The 6,718-nt window shown below is 31.0% G+C and overlaps 1 long non-coding RNA gene across 2 annotated transcripts; it reads left to right on the top strand.

Moving 5' to 3' along the window:
• Nucleotides 1–789: 789 nt before the first annotated feature.
• LOC126928562 (uncharacterized) lies at nucleotides 790–1,765 on the top strand. 2 transcript variants are annotated; one of them, XR_007716773.1, is made up of 3 exons: nucleotides 790–1,182; nucleotides 1,265–1,478; nucleotides 1,563–1,765. It is a non-coding gene; the product is annotated as an uncharacterized LOC126928562 (long non-coding RNA). The 2 variants fall into 2 exon arrangements; XR_007716772.1 differs by having other exon boundaries at nucleotides 790–1,478.
• The last annotated feature ends 4,953 nt before the right edge of the window (nucleotides 1,766–6,718 follow it).

Raw genomic sequence — 6,718 nt, 5'->3', positions numbered from 1 at the left:
AGAGAACACGAATTTAAAATCGGTGATATGGTCTTCACCCATAACGGAAAAAAAATGAATAGAAATAAGCTGAAAGAAATTAGGAAAGGACCTTTCATAATTCTAAGAAGGATTTCAAACTCCATATATGAAGTGGATAACGGTAATCGGGGATCTGAAGGGAATCTGTTCCACTCCCCATTCGAGGGGCGGTGTAAACTCCCTAGAGTTCATGTAGGATAGGGATTCTTTTTGTTTTACGGGTAGCACGACAGGCTGTGTTTCACGGACAGACCTTCTTTTGTTTTATGGACGATCATTTTAAGAAGCAAATTTTTCGCGAACGGACGGACAGAGAGTTACATTAGAGACAGACAAGGTTACAGAATAGTTATTTAAAACTTTAAAGACTGAAGAAGAAAGATCGGTAGCTCAGGACGTTGAAAATCGATTCTCGATTTTCAGGTAAACATTGTACTAAAGACTTCTTATTTCCCGTTTATATAATTATTGTTATTTATTGTTATAGACGCATATTAATTGTTGTTTATTTTTGTATTTTATTATTTACTCCATAATAAAAACTCGATTTTCAGACTACAGAATAGATCCCTGAATTATCCCCGGATTACTATCTTACATATATGTACATATTTAATTATTTATATATATAATTTAAATATTTATATATTTAAATATTTAAATATTTAAATATTTATATATTATTTATATATGTATATATATAAATATATATATATATAAATATATATATATATATATATATATATATAGAGAGAGAGAGAGAGAGAGAGAGATAGAGAGAGAAGGAAGTAATCTAAAACTTTGTAAATTTGTAGTACATGTTTAATGAGAGAAGTATAAAATATCTGATAAGCGTAGATCCAAAAATTAATCCTATTTATTTGATATACCGTACTTTTTATTTAACATTTAAATCGAACGTTTAAATCGAACCCTCGATAGAATAGATAGAATAAACGTGTCCAATAAAATAATCTCCTCCATCATCTGATTTGAATTCAACGAATTTTTTTTTATGAATACACATAGAGAGAAATCTACCTATTGTGGACACACGTACAAATCAATAAATAATGCATGTCGTGGAATATCGGCTACAGAAGGAATAAATAGAGAATTATGTATTATCCACAGATGGCAGTTATACAGTGACTACGAAAGGTATTTAAATAATATGAATATAAATACATGATACATGTATTAAACTTGGTATTATTTAATGGTACTTTCATACGATTATAAGGATTTGATTTGAAATATAAAAGCTGATAGGAAAACGGTTCATTGGAAAATATGGACACGCGCAAATATTTTCTCGTGACCGCAGTATATTAAAACAGAAAGTCAAATGAAATATTTCTTATCAATGGCGAAGGATATTTTTCTCTTCTTCTTGACCCAGCGATTGGATTTCATCAATATTATATAACGTTGATTAAAATTTCCTTTTCTCTCGAGTGAGTACTATAAGAGAATATAAAATATAATATATATAAGAATATAAAATATATAAGAGAATATAAAACTGCGTCCTTTTACAGGCAACCATGTATATTCCAAGCGTGATGAAGGGATTAGATCATCGTATCGTAAATTATGCTTACTTCCAACCCCAAAGGCAGACTTTCTATGTGCTTGTTTCTTTGCTTCGAGGGCCAGCGAACTCTTCACTCTATATGACAGAAACAGCCTAGAATCCAGGGGGAAATTTGAAAGTCAATCAAGGAAGGAACTGCAAGATGGACAGAGCAAGGTCTCGTAGAAATGTATGAGATTCGTTTCTCGCAAATTACGAGATACGGAAACGTTTAAAGTCATCTACAGGCGGAAATCTGTTCAAGACAGTCGCGGTAATGTTTCGACGTTATATTTCATACGTTAAGCCAGCTATTATTTAAATATGTTCTTTGAAATTAAGTAAAATCAAAGTAGCTGAAAAAGTACAGCTGATAAAATTACGTTCAAAACGTGAATGAACAATAATTTTTACTTTCGTTACGCTGTTGTTATCGATTATCCATTATTTCTTATGGCAAGAAATGGGAACGTGCTCAATTTACGATAAAAACGAGAAACAATACGTAAAATATTTTTCATTACGCTTCCGCGATATAAGTGGCGAATGTAATTGAACAAGAATCATTTTTGATAAATGTAACAGATATATACCGTATATATATGCAAAATATATTGTAACGTGTTAATTCATAAAGTTACGTAAAATTATTGGAAATCTATGTACGTAGGTATGTTTAAATATTTCATTCATGTTTTTATTCCATTGAATTGCAAGTTATATAAAATCATTTCATTAATAGTATAGTTCAATGATATAAGAATTGCGAATTAAGAATATTGTTTATTAGTGATATAAATAATTAAATTAGTAATAATGTATACTTAACACGTTCTTGTATTTTGTTATTAAGGTAGAGTTAAATGGTTAAAGAATTAAAATTATTTCGCTCTTCTTTCAAAATTATTTCAATCTCAATCTCATGTTTTAGAAGGGAAAACTATAATTTTTGTTCTTAAAACATATCATCCCCTAATAGTCTGCGTTCGAATCATGATTATTCTAAAAACCACTATGATTGTGTTATTGAAACAACGTCATCAACTAGTTTCTTAAAGTACATAGATGCTATTGAAACAAACTACGTACATGCATAGTAAGTTTATATGAATATTAAACATAAGAAACTTCGTTTGACTTGATTTGGCTGAAATCAGCTTGTCGAAGTGCATCATAGAAATAAGTCACGTCGATCAAAGTTGTAGCGCAATATCTATTAGACTGTCATTAAAGTCATCGTTGGTACATTAATAGATGGTATCATACAGTTAAACGACATGTCATAATATTCTTTCATCTAAACCATAGTAGCAACAGACTGTTTCCTACAGACTAGAGGTATTTCATGGGACGATCATATAAATTCTTAAATACAATAATGTATAATACACATACGTACATACATGAACCAAGTCTGTAAGCATAATCTATAGACTATAATAAATACGTGAAACATTTTGAATTCTGTATTAGATTTGAAGAAATCTCGAATAAATCAAAAGATATTAAATACTACAAAACTGTGAGCATTATTAAGGATTAGGATGTGATTTTTTGAAAGATATAAATATAATTTATGAATAGTTTCAAAGATGAAGGTGAAAGAAATCTGTAACAAGAATTAGTCCCTTAAGGAAACGTTAATTACTTTGTTACTGTGGAAACACTTGTGGATTCTTCGTTATAAAACTAACAATTATCTTTTATCTAAAGGATATGTTAAAATACAAAGATCCTTAAAATTATTCGATGGAATATCCTATTGATATTAATGCTGATTACCTACTTTTTAACCTATCATTTACAAAGAACAGTTTATTTATCGAAGCTATAAACTTTTTTGTCCACTTCAGAGCTTTCATCGACGATTTATGACGTACATGGTGCAATAATGCCTAATGCGATTCTCTTTAATATCCCATATTGCATACATTCTCGTACCGATTACACAAATTGTTTGAATTCAAGAAACATGAGATCACTATACCGGTATAAATTTGTTATTTACTTGATCTGAAATATCCTTTCAAGTTTGAAGTGAAATTGAAATTCTTTCAAATAACCTTTGACTTAACGATGTTATTTATAGTTTCGCGTTTATCGATATTGATTCCCTAAATTTAACTGATTTTATATGTATATTTATTTTACGATTTAAGCATTACATGTTAGTTTAAGTATCATTTACATACCAGCTACTTGAAATCCGTTTAATTTCATGTAACTTAACTAATTACAGAACAAGGTTTAACTTTTACGCTAACTAAGCTCAAAATGTCCATGAAGCATGACTTGTTTCTGGAAAGTCATTTAACTATTTTAACTAACGAAATGTATAACGAAAACTATCGATTTTCAGAACTTTATAATATAATGGAATCGTTTTACATATTTGCGGACAAACAACACAACACAGTTTTCGTCTATGAATATGAAATAAAAAATTTAAATAAAAATTATATTAATCCTTTCGGTACGAGTTGTTTTTTAACATCGATGGTACGTATAAAGCAGTAAAGCATGTGCGTGACCTGAATACATTTCCGGTCTTTTTATAACGATTGTGAACAAATAATGTACAAATAACCTTCAAAACTATAACGTATGTTTCCAGATAAAGAAAATAATCACAGACTTCGCTGGATGCATAAGCATTCATAGACAACATCAATGGAATTTTTTCTGATTAATATGTACTTCTCCTGTAGGAAAGTATGAGATGACTCGTTTGTTTGTAAGAAATGTTCAAGAGCAGTTATGAAATCATTTACGGATTTCACTACGTTTTACATATTCGAAACTTTCCATCTTTGCATTTCTTTTCTGTCTCCCCTTTCTCATGAATACTTGAATACATGATTTTTTCAAATGTAATAAAAAAAAAAAAAAAAAAAAAAAAAAATGCTAATTCGTATATTACAAAAGTTCACAAAAATAATCGTAAGAATCTGTTCTATTTTTCCTCGTATATTTCCTTGTTTGGAAAAAGGAATAATTTATGACTTGTAATTTGTAAAATTACGCTAATAATATCAGTTTACTTGTACAAGATGGCCACCATACACATATTTGTCACATTAGAAAATATAGACCTAACCAAACAGGAATATTACACATTACAAGTTAACGTACATATATATGTAGTATCTATTTACAAGTATCGCAGATTACCTCTCGAAAAGTAAGAAAACATAAAGACTAAAGTAAAGTTGTAAATCTAAACTACAGTTCAAGTTATACAAGGCATGCAAAGCTTCTCTTGAAACGTTAGGTGCGTACTTCGATATACAATATAAAGAAACATAGCCCGCGAGAAAAGCTATATAGTACATACCATACCAGATCCCTCGTCATAACTTTGTCAATATGCGCAACGAAATCGGTAATTTTCGCGCCACCACTCAAACACCGTTTCTCTCGCTTTGGATAATTGAATCAAATCCAGATCGTCCATGTTTACAGCGAAGCAACATGTGATACCGCCAAAAGTGCTTTCCACCCCCTCGCATAACTGACATCGGCCGTCCGTGGATCCAACGGAAGGATTTTGAACGTTGGAGAATGCGTAACGCTGATTGGCTATTGAGCTCGGGGGTCGATCGTAGAAGGGGACGCCGGGTCGCAACGAGCCTCACAGTACCACTTCGACTGTGAACGCGATAGGAATTGGATCGTCTATTTTACAAAGCTCTTTTATCTTTTGCAACAATTACATTCGAATGTCTTTTCAAGCGCTAACGACATAATCGACGTTTGGTAAGCGATTAGTAACTGCGAATTCGTAGAATTCGTGGATAATTCTCGAGCTGTTTCGTGCGTACGCGATTTTAAGTGGCACGCAAACATGTGCACCTATTCGCGTAGCGCAAGAAATGTATCACGGAGGTCGTTGCAGGTAATATCCATCGACAGACGGGACAATTCGGGTGCACGATCTATGCCTATGACTGTGCAGTAGGGCATACTCTTCTCGACCACTTGTCTGGCGCCAACCACCACTATTGTCTCGCGAAGGCCAAGCTGTAAATCTTCGTTGCTTATACCGTTTTCTTGGTGAGTGTTAATTTTTTACTTATTCGATGGTATAATAATACCGTTATTACGAGGTAAAAGTTTTTGCATGTGTGATTTCTTGATTGAAGAGACGCTGTCATTATTAAAAGTTTGAATATCCCGCCAGTAGCGAGGGAAACATAATACAGAATGATTCTTTCATTTGCTTACATTCGATTTGTTAATTTTACTCCTATTCTCCTTTTTAATTCGTAATTTAATTGTGAGGACATATGCTATGGAGCAATTTTTGTTACTTTTAGCATCGTTGCTTTATTTGTTAAGACTGTTGAGCAATACGATCGTTTACTTTATTTACTGCCTTGTTTGCTATTATTTTACTTTTAAAGACAGGTATTTTGGAAATATAAACTTCTACATATTGGTATAATATTGATATACTTAAAAATGTCGTTTAGTGAATAGGAAAATAGAACACTGAAGGTTTAACTAATTTAAAACGATTTAGTTATTTAGTGATTGATTAAGGAGCGAGAAGATTTCGAACGTAGCGAAATTATTTGTTGATTGAATATCTCCTCCAACCCGACAAGCAATGCGGGTTATTACAAGTAGTTTTTACTTAATTTCCAATTAGTTATCGTATCTATAAGGTGTGGTCAAAATTTTGGTACATAAATTTAGCTTGCATCGTATTGTACCGATTTATTTATATATCCTTCTTTATATGATTTATGTTATTGAGTTAGGATTATATTAAATTATTAATAAAATGAAAGAAACATGGAAATTAAAATTAAATAAAATAGAATTGCATTAAATAAGAAATAGAAATAAAGTTGAACTAAAGCAAATTCAATTAAATTATTTCTTTTTACTTGCCTATGGGATTCTGGAATTATTAAAGTTCCTATTACGTACTCGTATTCTCGCTAATTTTTAAAATGAATTGACTATGAAATGAATGAGACTATTTCTCCGATTCTACAGAACTCTTGTTATTAATACATTAATACATTATGGAAAATTTGAAACCAATTCGATATATATATAGAGGTTGCAAGGCATTTATTGCAAACATATGCTTAACGAAAAATTAGTATACAA

Source organism: Bombus affinis, unplaced genomic scaffold (assembly GCF_024516045.1).
Source record: "Bombus affinis isolate iyBomAffi1 unplaced genomic scaffold, iyBomAffi1.2 ctg00001074.1, whole genome shotgun sequence".
In the NCBI taxonomy this organism is placed as follows: Eukaryota; Metazoa; Arthropoda; class Insecta; order Hymenoptera; family Apidae; genus Bombus; species Bombus affinis.
This window is presented reverse-complemented; position numbering and strand designations above follow the sequence as displayed.